Genomic DNA, 12,732 nt, shown 5'->3' with positions numbered 1-12,732 from the left:
CATAACATCAACACTTACAAATGATCAGATTATACTGTATTGAAAAATTAACATTTTTAACTTCAAATCTCCAATACTTGTAGATATCAAAATAGTATTCCTTAAATTAACTAATTTAATTTTTTATCATTTTTAATTTAGACAATTGATCAAAGGATTTATTCATTTAATTTTTAAAGTCAACTATGACTTAATTTATATGAATTACTCAGTTCTTTTTTATTAGTTAATTAATGGGCATGCTTTTTGTTTACATTTTTCACGTTTCTCCAATATAAAAATTAAAGCGTGACATAAAAATTTGAAATGCATGAAAAATACTTTAAATTTTTAATTATTAATGAATTGGTATTATAAAAATTAAGCACATAGGGAAAGTCAACATGTTAATAATTTACCGTGGTACCAAAATTACAATGACAAATTAATATACTTCATTACTCGTTAAACTAATATATAATATTTTCTTTAACCTAATTTCTCTCTCTCTCAATATTCTAATGCCGTCTTCTTCTCTTTCTTTGTTTTTTGTTTAGCCGGTGACGACACCAATCTTAATATTGGTTGTCGACTGCCGGTGATTATTATTTTTATTGTTCTTTTTCATATTATGTCTTTGTTTTTTCTTGAGTTTTTTCATTTTTTAATAAGAATATCTGTAATCGTTATGTTTTTTGGTAAGTTTTTTGCATACTTCTGCGGTCGTGTTGGTGCTTCCACAAAGATTCTCACGACATTTGTTTTCTGATTGGCTTGTCTGCGTCTCGTTCGACAGAGACAAAGAGTTTTATTAAGGTTACTGGATTGTTTTGATGTTCGAAAGGTTTCATCTTCTTCGTATCTTTGGATTTAAAATTTTTATTTTAGATATGAGTTTTTGGTGACCACTGTCTCCAATTTTCTCTTTGGATGAGTTATAATTTTAATTCATTCATTTTTATTATTGAAATTCAGTTTTCATTGTTCAATATATATATATATATATATATATATATATATATTATAGAAAGTATGATTTGGTCTTTTAAAATAAAAACTTATAGTAGGACTCAAATAAAAAATTATAATTTAATTTCAATTTATCAGAGAAAAAAATTATGACTTTGTCCTTGTTTAAAGCTTTTAGTAAATAAGAAAAAAAGCTTTTATTTTAGAGTTATAAGTCAGCGAATTTTATATTAGACATTTATTAATTATTTAAAGGTTAGACATTTGTTGACAACAAATACATATGTCCAATACGGCAAAGGCATAATCAAAAGTGTTTTCTTGTAATCATGTAATCAAAAGTACACGAACCAAACAATATCGATGGTAAAAGAATTGTTGTTATTTCTTAAGATTTCAGGTTCGAGCACAAAAATAATCAGGAATGTAAACGTTCAATATTAAATGGTTGAGAGTTTTTTTTGAACAATACTGCTTTCTATTTTCCCAGATTAATAAAAGAAATTTCTTTGTAAAATTCATGTACTATATGTTAGAGATGAACAATTCTATGCTCATACTTAATATTTAATCGATTTAAAATATATTATATCAGTCGGTTATTGGTTATAAATTTTCAAAATCGAATTAATTGATTTAGATAACTATAGGCTAGACTTTATGCTTTACCCTACAATAGACGTAGGATCAAACTATTCTCTGAGCAATTAATTTGGAACGACGAAAACTTGGACGTTAAAACATCATAGGAATCAACTTTTATATTAGAGGGACCTATTTGATCTTTAGACTATAATTCAGGGACCTAACAAGTAATTTAACCTATTCAAAGAATATGCAATATTGAAGTTAGGATAATCTTGAAGATTAGTGATTTGATTTTTGCATTTTCTTTCTTATGATGCTTGCATTGACTAGATGAAGTATAGTCCAAAATCCAATTTATAAAACAATACATAAATTTTTAGGTTAAAGTACACAAATAGTCCCCAAACTATAGAATAATGCTTTATTGTGTCCCTTGACTATTTAAAGTTACAAAATGGTCATCCGACTATTAATTATGTTCCAAACTCGTTTTATCCGTTAAAATTTTAATGGTAATCTGAGCTGTACGTTAACCTACTAACCGATGTATGATAAAATCTAATCTCATAATCTCAAATGCCTATCATATCTCAGTCAACATGTTAATGTTCAACTCAGACGATCGTTAAATTTTTAACGGAAAATGACGAGTTTGTAACATAATGAAAAGTCAAGTGACCATTTTGTAACTTTTAATAGTTGAGGGACTCAGCAAAGCAACTCCCTATAGTTGAGGGATCATTTTATAACTTTTAATAGTCAATGGACTCAATAAAGCATTATCATATAGTATGGGGAAGATTTGTATACTTTACCCTTTTTTTTAATAGTTCGAGGTGATTTTAAAGTAGTATATGTTTAAATTTTTTCTTAACCTACTGACAACGTATACACACCTTATAAACGCAGTTATGTGAACCTGAATCTTCTAGAAATTACAATATTCTTTTAATCGAGACTTATTCCTCCCCCTATTGCATGGATAATACCAGAGTTTTGAAGGAATAAATGGCATGTGATTCAACTTGTATATGATGAGGGCCGGTCTGATATATGTGGCAAAGATCATTTTTGTCATCCGTCAATGACTATAAATTTCATTTTTCTATTTTATAAAAATCACAAAATTAATTATTTTACTTTAGCGGATACTTTGTAAAAATTAGAAGATTTTAGAATTTAAAATTAATTTAGAATTTGGAAAATATTATAAAATATTATAAAATATTATAAAATTTTCTCATAATATAAAATCATGTGTTTGTTCTTAATTATCAATGTCAATTCTAATTTCCCCTTTATTAGAAGAGGAAAATATGATTTGGAATTGATGAGTTTCGATATAATTTGATAAGGTCAAGTTTTCTTCTAAAATAACTAGGTTTGATTTTAGATTAGGATCAAATTTGTTTTAGAGGAAAGGTTGGGTTTGGATTTAATGTGAAAATCTCTTATTTGGCCCGACCTAAGACAATAATGTAATTATCCATTATATATTCAGAGATATTTACAATAATATTTTTATCTCCATATTTTTTAATTAGGTACCGATTTGTTCGAATTAAAATGAAAATTACACATATATTTGTGTTAGTCTGGATTGAGTGTGGACTTTATCTCAAAATCCAGGTCGAATTTCAGATCGGGTGGAACTTCTCTAACCCCGAATCGGGTTAAGTGATGAGTGGAGTGTAAATATTTATTATTGTCTGATTGAATAGTTATTTTAACTCATATTTTTTTGAAATACTTTAATCCCAATATTTTAATTTCAATTTAAATGATAATGTTTGAACAAAAATCGTTAATGAAATAATAATCAATACTTATTATTGACATAATATTATATTATATCGGCAAAAAATAATATTACATCTTTTAAAAAATATTATTATATCATATCACATTATAACACATGTCATCGTTAATTGAAAAGTTAAGTACAAAGTACCTTTAAAAAATAAAGTCAAAAGATATAATTTAATTAAATATTAAAGACTACTTTTGACTAGTTCGAGCTATCTCCTCGCTTTGCTGCTGTAGCTGGTATCCTAAATTCCTTTGGGTTCCACGCGAGGGAAACATGTCTACAATGTTAGTGTTGATAAATGCAGTTGCTGTGCTATGCATGGGGCATGATGAGTACAAATACAGTTGAGTTTTGAAGCAGACTTTGAAGTTGAAGATTGCTAGGGGAATGTCAGTGTTGATAAATGGAGTTGATGTGTTGTGCATGGGGCATGATGAGCACACGTACAGTTGAGAGCTGCTGTGCATGATGGACGCGCGTGTAGTTGAGCGTTGAAGTAGTCGCAGCTGAGCAATTGGAGTAGTTTCACTACGTTGGAGTTAGTTACAGCTGTAATTCTAGCTATAAATGTTCTCCTTGAGACTTGTGTAGCGATTCAGTTGAAGATAATAAAATTCAGAAGTTTCTTCTCTTCAGTTTCGTCTTTGCTTTTATAGCTTTGATTGCAGTTGCTATAACTTTACATACTGATGGAATGACCAAGCTTCCTATTGTTCAGAATTATGAGCTGCTCTCTTTTCTCACTGCAACTGCTATCATCTTGCCTCTGTTTGAAAGGAACATTTTAAGGCCCTCTTACTTAAAGGCTTCAGCTAGTTATTAAAGCTTGTCTTTATTACATTAAAAAAAAGGACTACTTTTGACATTATATTTAAACTAACCTAAATCTGAATTCAAACTCATATATAATTAAGGGTAAACTACGTATTTAATGGTTAAACTATCAGTTTGGTCTGTTTTAGTATTCAAATTTTTAATTTTTTCAAAATCATACATAAAGTTTAGTTTTCATTTCATTTTAGTACCCCACCGTTAAAAACTTAACTCATGTAGTACCTAAACTATCAATTTGATCCGTTTTAGTACCTAAACTTTATTTCCCCCCCAAAATCTAACGTTAAATTTTAAAAGAGATACGAGAGATTTTCAAAATCGGGTACCCGAAATACCGAGTACTCGAAATTTTCGGGTACTCTTAAAACCCGGGTACCCGTATTTTCGGGTCACGGGTACTTAGATCATAATTTTTTCTTTAAATTATATTATTTTTAAAAAATTATATAGAAAAATTCTAAAATTTAAAATTGAAAGGTCTATAATATATAAGTCACACATAAAGTTTAAAAATTCAAATTACATAATTTGAAATAAAATTTATAAAAATTAAATAAAAAGATATAATTAAATTTCAAATATTTCGAAGTAAAATAAATATTTAAAAATTAATTTAGAATGTTAATGTGAAATGATTTAAGAAATTAAGAATTTAGAATGTTGTGGTGATAAAATTAAGAAATTAGAAATTATGATTTTTTTTTAATGTTAGAGTGAAATAATTTGAGAATTATAAATAAAAATTAATATATAAAAAAAATATGTTTGATAAATCGGGTACTGGGTGGGGGGGTACTCGATTAAGCAAGATTATGTGACCCGGGCTCGACCCGGAAACCCAAAAAATTTAGCGGGCTGGGTACCCGACCCGAAAAATCGGATATTTTCAAAATAAATACATGTATTTTTTAACCGGGTCGACGGGTCGGGTATTTTTTTAACATCCTGATAACCGTCGTTTTGCTATCAAAATAATTCATTGCTTCTTAATAAATAAAAATGAAAATATAGTATAGAGAAGCAGGGTCGATCCACAGGGACTGTGGTGTTTCTGATTTAATAAAACTCTTTCTTGATTTTAGAAAAAGATAGAATTCCAGATGAAGTTGAAAAGATATATTAAAATAAAATAAAAAAAGAAAATAATATAATAATAAATATTAATAGTAATAAATATAAAAGGGAGATTTTTTTTAAAGTTGTGGTTAAAATAAAAAATAAGAATTAAATAAACAAATTAAAGAGATTAAGATAAAGAGAAACTTATTGTGAAAGAAGCCTCAGACTTCAGCTTCGCCTCAAATTCCTCGGATCATCGAAACAAATTTTACTTCAAGATTCACGTAAGCTTACAAGAACAATTCTTCGTTTCCAACTCGGATTGTGTCGTTTCAACAACTGATTCCGATCTCATATTCCTCTTAGCAAACAAATTTGCTAAGTGTGTTCTCGGGAAGTTGAATATGCTTCAATAAGCAAATCCTTCTTCAAACATTAACCATAACAATATCCGGACCAATGTCGAAATAGTTTTGATTTGAAAAGTAAGCTTCAGAAAACAGAGAGAAAATCCGAAGCGATTTAAGTACCTTACAATTCTCACGTTTGGAATTGAGCCTTCGCTTTAGTCTTCGGCTTGAAAGAAAATTAGCTAAGCATAACCAAAGTCATACTTAGCATAATAGAAAAGTATGCGAAAAATAGAGAGAAAGCTAGAGAGAAAAAGAAGATTTTATTTTCAAATGAGAGAGATATGTTTCTAGGCTCACCCTTAGAGGGTATTTATAGCCTTCAAAATCCTAAAAACAAGTTAAAACATCTTAAATCCTAATTAAAACACTTAAAACTATTTAAACTAAAATACCTAAAAATAATATAATATTCTAAATCCTAATTAAAATACTAAAACCTATTTAAACTAAAATACAAAGATAAAGATAAATATAAAAATAATATCCTAAAACTTAATTAAAATACTAAAAACCTATTTAAACTAAAATACAAAGATAAAATATAATGTTTAAAATATTGTCCTAAATTTGAGTTTAATCCAAATCCGAATTCCAGCCAGCTTTGATTCCGAAAATAAAAAAATGCATAATTGTGTCCTTTTATGCAATTTCCATAATCTTACGTCTTGTACAGAAAATGAATTAAAATAAACAAATAAGCCACAAAAATCAATGATTAAAGAGTAATTTAAAAGTAAAATATTAACTAAATTAAGCACTTATCACATCCCTACGAGGAACTAAAATAAAACAAAAACTAAAATTTTGAACGGCAGGGGTACTAAAATGAAATAAAAATGAACTTTAGCTATGATTTTGAAAAAAAATTAAAATTTAGGCACTAAAACGGATCGAAACTAATAGTTTAAGTACTAAACACGTAATTTATCCTATAATTAAACTCGAACTTCAAATCTCGTAATTCATAGAATCTCATTCCACTCTGGAAGAAGGTCCACAATAAACATAAATAGCCAATGGACCATGGTGAGTTTGTTTTGCAATGATTTAGGGTTTGAAGAATGAAGTTTTCCACTAGTATCATGATTCAGTCCCCTGGGAACAAGTTTGTGTATGATAACGGGGCTCTGTATCTTTCAGCTTTATTCTTTGTATACTTTACGAGGGAAGAATATTCCCATTAATGGAATCCCATTTCTTTTTTGATTTGATACCCACACATTATCTTTCACTTACTTGCCAACGCCATGCTGAAAGTTCAAACCTGTAAGATTTTGAACTAGTTTTTTTCCAACGTCTAATCAAACTCAAGTGCCGGATGAATTGGAACCGTCCGATTGATTCCTGATCAGTTCTTGATAACAAGGAATTTTCAGAGGGTAAAGAAATTGCTGCAGTTTCTGAGGGTTCCTGTCTGTAGAAAAGTAACAATCAATTAATCACATGAGCTTTGATGCTTTGAATTTGGGTTCACTAACAGATTCATAAAAGGTAGCTTTGATGGTCATGGATATTGTTGTTACAATTGGGGGCATGGCCTCTCTCATTTCTAACGTGATTCTGTCCCTGCATGAAGGTTTACACGGTGGTACATAGGCTTTCTGAATAGAAAGTGGTAAGATCGAGCTGATTATGACTTTCTACAAGTATTGTGTACCGGAGGGTCAATAGTTGAGTATTTGAGGGTCTAACATTTCAATTTTATAACTTAACTTTCAACGTATGATTTATTTATCATTAGATCATTAACGATGTGATGATATGATATATTTTTTATTTTAATATGTTATATTTTGACTAAGATTGTAATTGATAATTAAATTGGATTTTATTGTAATTCAAGTGGTCAAAGGTTACTTGGTGATTATGTTTATTTAATAAAGTAAATATTTATTTTAGACAAGAATTTTTGGTGACAGAATTTTGTCTCTATAATTAAAGATTATATTTTAACTTTTAGGGTTATATGAGGCATAACTATTTTGGACATATGTAATCATTTTCGGAATATTTGTAACTTTTGAGATTTATGTTGTAGAGATGATTTTGTAAGGGTGTAGGAAGAGTTCTTTAGGATATACGATTTTAGTATCTATACCGAGTTTTGGGATACATGTGATATTATATATTTATACTCTGTGTTCTTTACGTTTTTGGTATCTATACCGAGTTTTGAAGCAATTTGTTGTAGCGGATTTTACTAGTGATTTTGGAGACATGTAAGATGAATTTACCGCAATGAGTTTTCAATTGTAGGGGAATAATTCTTGATTGATCTAGTGATACTTAAAGTTGTTGAAGACTTGGTGGCGATGGTTCAACGAATTTGTGGCTTACGTATGGATCGGAGTTGTTGAAGACTTGAAGACCGATTTTTGGTGAAATTTGGGTCAATGGAAAAAATTGTTATATTTTGACCCAAATTATAATTAGTAATCATATTATATTTTATTGTAATTCTAGTGGTAAAAGGTTATTGGGTAATTGGGTTTATTTAATAAAGTAAATATTTACTTTATGCAAAAAATATTATTTCATAAGAATTCTTGGTGACCAAGTATTTGACTCTTAAATAGAGATTATGTTTTAACTTTTAGGGTTATGTGAGAGAGAATTATTTTGGAGAGATATAATCTTTTTTGGGATCTCTGTAACTTTTGAGATTCATGTTACAAAGATGATTTTGTAAGGATGTTGAAAGAGTGTTTTGTGATGTACAATGATTTTGGTATCTGTATCGAATTTTGGGATACATGTGATATCATATATTTATACGCTTTGTGTTTTCTACGTTTATAGTAGATTATTGTTCATTTCGCCCGTGGAGGTAGGTAAGACCGAATCACATTAAATATTGTCTCTTGTGCATGTCTTATTTTATGTTGACATTGTTTTAGTTATTTTTTCTATTCTCAAATTCCTAACATAATATAAAATTGTTAACTTCTTCAACCATCGTTATCACCATTGTACGTTACCAATCATCATTGATGACAAGATCAATACCAAAATGTTTGCATTTCACTCTCACTCTTTCTCATTATATTGATTTTCTACGAAACTCACTACGAAAAACCCATTTATAGGTTCGATGAGAAAATTTTGATGTACGTTGTTCGTCTTCTCGAAATGATGTTTCTCATTGTTTAAATTTTCGAATAAACACATCAGACCCCTCAAAATGATGATTTTTTGGTACAATTTTATAAGTTTTAAAGAGATTTTAAGAAAATATAAACCGATAAAATGATAAAAAGAACAATGAGGCGTATTTATTGGTGTCTAATGTGACCACAAAAGTTTTGTTTATATATACTTATGTGTTCTCTTGGCCTTAGGCCCAACAGATATTTGCAAGTTTGTCCTTGAGTGAGATGAATTGGTCATGAGATTGGCACATCTTCTCTTCTTTGTCACATTGAAGAACATATCAAATTTAGTCTTCTTCCCCACTAAAACGTAGGGCTGAAGTTCTGCCATTTTTATTCATTTATATTTTTCTCATTCAACCTACTATAAACTCCACTCATTCGTTGATTTGATGTGGGGGGGGGGGGGACTCCACTAAAATCTAGTATGCATTCAACTCAGAGCTGGCAATTAATGGTGCATTTTGGCATTTACATGGTCAGGTCAACTTTGAGGTCGAGTATAGAATGATGCAATTGAACAACTTCGAGAGTTAAATTAATGCAAAAATACGATAGGAGTAAAAACGATAAATTGGGTATACTATAGGAGTAAAGGTGACCCTTAAGCCAAAATAAAAACCATGTAGATGGTATAATGATAATTATGATTATTAAGAATATTTTGTAAATGTATGCAAACAAGATAGAAGTATAAACGTTCAGTTGAAGGTCATTGTAACGTAGGGTTTAGGTCCCCCAACCATGCAAATCTAGTTAGCAAAGTAACACTCCTGCAACTAAAGCACCACCATGACGACAGTTTAACACTTAATTCGGAAAACAAAATACTAAATCTTGACATGCATGAACCGTTAAAGATATCATAAATCGATCGTTCACTAAACTTATATGGAGGAAAACAGTACATACAGTCCAAAAAATAATTAAAATCTGTAACTTGAAAACTGACGATCGTTCACTTAAATCGATCCCTCGAGAGATTGAAAGTTATGGAATTGCAATTGCGGAATGGCATCGCTTATGTAACTTTAAATTTATGACAATCTACGACTAGTTGGTCAGAACAGCTGAATGCAGAGAAAGGAAGATAAATATTACAAGATCAAAACCAGACATTGAATTGAGCATTGAACTGTCTGCACAATAGCTTTGTGTTATGTAATATCCGATTTTCGTCCGGTCTACCTTTTTTTCATAATTCAAATATTTTTATTGAAGTTGATTTTAGGTTCGGTACATCATTCGACTTGCAATGGATTTTTGGATAAGATCCAAATATTTTTAAGGGAAGATTTCTTGAAACATATGAGCTTTTAATTAACTTTTTAACCCATTTTGAAACGTCTCAATGGAACAACGTCTGGGCCAATCAAAATAATGATTTACGTTTCATCATTGATATTCCCCAGATGAAAAGAGAGAGGTCTACCAAATATAACGATGATTCTTTAATTAAGCACTATCTATTATTCTTGTACCCATAATGGTTCTCTTCATTTTACAATCATCAGCTACACAACAAACTTTCAGACCCCATATCCCAACTCTTATTTTGTTGGGTCCATATCATGGGTGTCAAATTCTAGTTTTGATACCTTTATTGCGCTCTAACTTAGAATTTAGTCCCTATACCATAATTTGTACACAATCTTTTATCACTCTACTTTTATAGTTGTTATATTGTATCAATCAACCTCTGTCACATGTCACTGGATACATCACTCTCACAATGCTCTTTGAGACCAGTAGTAGATCCAAAAATATTTTTTTGGATGGGCACACATAGGTTAACATCATAATTTTTTAAATCGGATGATTATAAATATAATTTCAGGGTGAACACCGTCCGTAAAATAAGTTACTAATCGAAGAAAATTCAGATTTCAGAGTGGGCATGAGAAATTTCAGAGTGGACACCATCAGTAAAATAAGTTACTAATCGAAAAAAATTCGAATTTCAATGCTCACCCTCACCAAGCTGTGACTCCACCACTGTTCGAGATAAAAGATCCAACATCCATTGAACCCATTCTTAAACATTTTTTAACTATCGTCGTTCTCTAAATTTAAGTAATTCTAAAGGGCCAGAATCATAATTTGGCCTGCATTCTTCCGAAAGAAAGGTAGCTAGAAAAGCTACATGGAACCGACACAGCATGCCAGCTACTGATCCATAAATAGCCATCGCCAACTGAACATGGCAACCCCATAGCTCCACTCTGTGTTTCTCTGGTGAGAAAATAAAGCGAAAGAAGATGCCAATGGTTCCCACAAACACTCAATGCAACACGAAAGAAGTCAATAGAGGAGATTGGACAGCCGAGGAGGACAAAAAGCTGGCTCAAGTCATTGAAATTCATGGTCCAAAGAGATGGAAATCAATTGCAGCAAAAGCAGGTTCTTTGACACTTTTAAGTGTTCAACATGTTCAGCCATGTGATTGAGCTTAAAAATGGGTTTATGGGTTCCATTTTGTTCAGGTCTTAAACGATGTGGGAAGAGCTGCAGATTGAGATGGATGAATTATCTGAGACCCAATATAAAGAGAGGCAATATATCAGACCAACAAGAGGATCTCATACTAGGCTTCATAAACTCCTTGGAAATAGGTATGTTATATATATATAAATATACACACACGAGGCCCTTAAGAATAATACTTTTCCTTTTAATCACTGAGATCAATTAGTTCGTGCTTGGTGTTGTTGGTTTTGTCTCTCTAAAACAGAGTTTGTTTTAATATGCTTCTGCAATTTATGGGTCAATAATTAGATCAGATTATTTTATTGGTCAAATTATGATTTTGATCTTTCTACTATACTCAAATTTTTAATTTTGGTCCCTATAGTTTGACATAATTTGGTCCTTCTAATTTTATAATGTCATTTTTAGTCTAAATATTTACATTGTTAACCATTTTGGTTAAAACACATCTTTCAACTCAGAAGAGGTGTTTTTAAGAAAAATCTACGCATCATTTTGATGGAAATGGTTAAATTATTAACTATTTGGACTAAACGATGATATTATAAAAGTGAAGAGATCAAATTATGCTAAATTAAATTAGAAACAATAAATCCAAAGTTCAAACATAATAGAGGAACCAAATCAAGAACTATTGGAACTCTCGTTTGAGCAAGAAAATAAGGCGAAACAAGAACCAAAACAAAGGCTCGTAAGCACAAGAATTGGTGCTCGAAAGAAACCGAGATGATCTTCGTATCGACCGGAGGCGAAGAAGAAGGTGGTACATCAAAGAGAGATGAAACGTTACTCGAATTTTGCAGTGAGGAGCCTCTTGATTGGGAGTGGATGAGTGACTTCTTTGAAATGAACGAAAGCTGGTTCAACTTTGCATGATATTTGAACTCTGTTAGTGTCCATTTCAAATGGAAATTGTATTTGTTTGATCTCATTGTTAAGAAAACTACGTTGCATTGGTAAATTACAAGAACAGTAACTTATCTTTTATATTTGTCCACTTTTGTGCACTAAATTCAAAAAACATAAGTTCTGTCACTTTCGTTATCGTTTTATTAAGATTTGATCACTAGGACGTTAAATGTCATTAATTTTATGACGTGACAAGTTAATGAAAGGGTTTAATTTTGATTGATTAAATCAATTATCCAATCAACACCTATAATATTTTACAAAATTTAACTTTAGAACCACCAAAGTGCAATTGTTTTTGGGTAATGTTTTCCAACTTTTTAACCAGTGTTAGAGGGTTTGGGCTACTTGGCCTTATAACGGGCTTGTCCTGAATGATACCTTTTATAAATAATGTTCAACGTATCTATTTCCAAAAATATGAATAGTTAAAATTTAAAGTTATGCATGTATGCATGCATGTATGTGTGCATGTATGCATGCATGTATGTATGCATGTATGCATGCATGTATGTATGCATGTATGCATGCATGT

General features: G+C 30.4%; 1 pseudogene; it reads left to right on the top strand.

The window, feature by feature from the left end:
- Positions 1-11,059: 11,059 nt before the first annotated feature.
- Positions 11,060-12,164, top strand: LOC120141399 (annotated as a pseudogene).
- Positions 12,165-12,732: the final 568 nt, after the last annotated feature.

This window comes from Hibiscus syriacus, unplaced genomic scaffold, assembly GCF_006381635.1.
Source record: "Hibiscus syriacus cultivar Baekdansim isolate YM2019G1 unplaced genomic scaffold, ASM638163v2 tig00110799_pilon, whole genome shotgun sequence".
In the NCBI taxonomy this organism is placed as follows: Eukaryota; Viridiplantae; Streptophyta; class Magnoliopsida; order Malvales; family Malvaceae; genus Hibiscus; species Hibiscus syriacus.
Note: the sequence above shows the minus strand (reverse complement) of the source record. Positions and strands in the feature narration are given on the sequence as shown.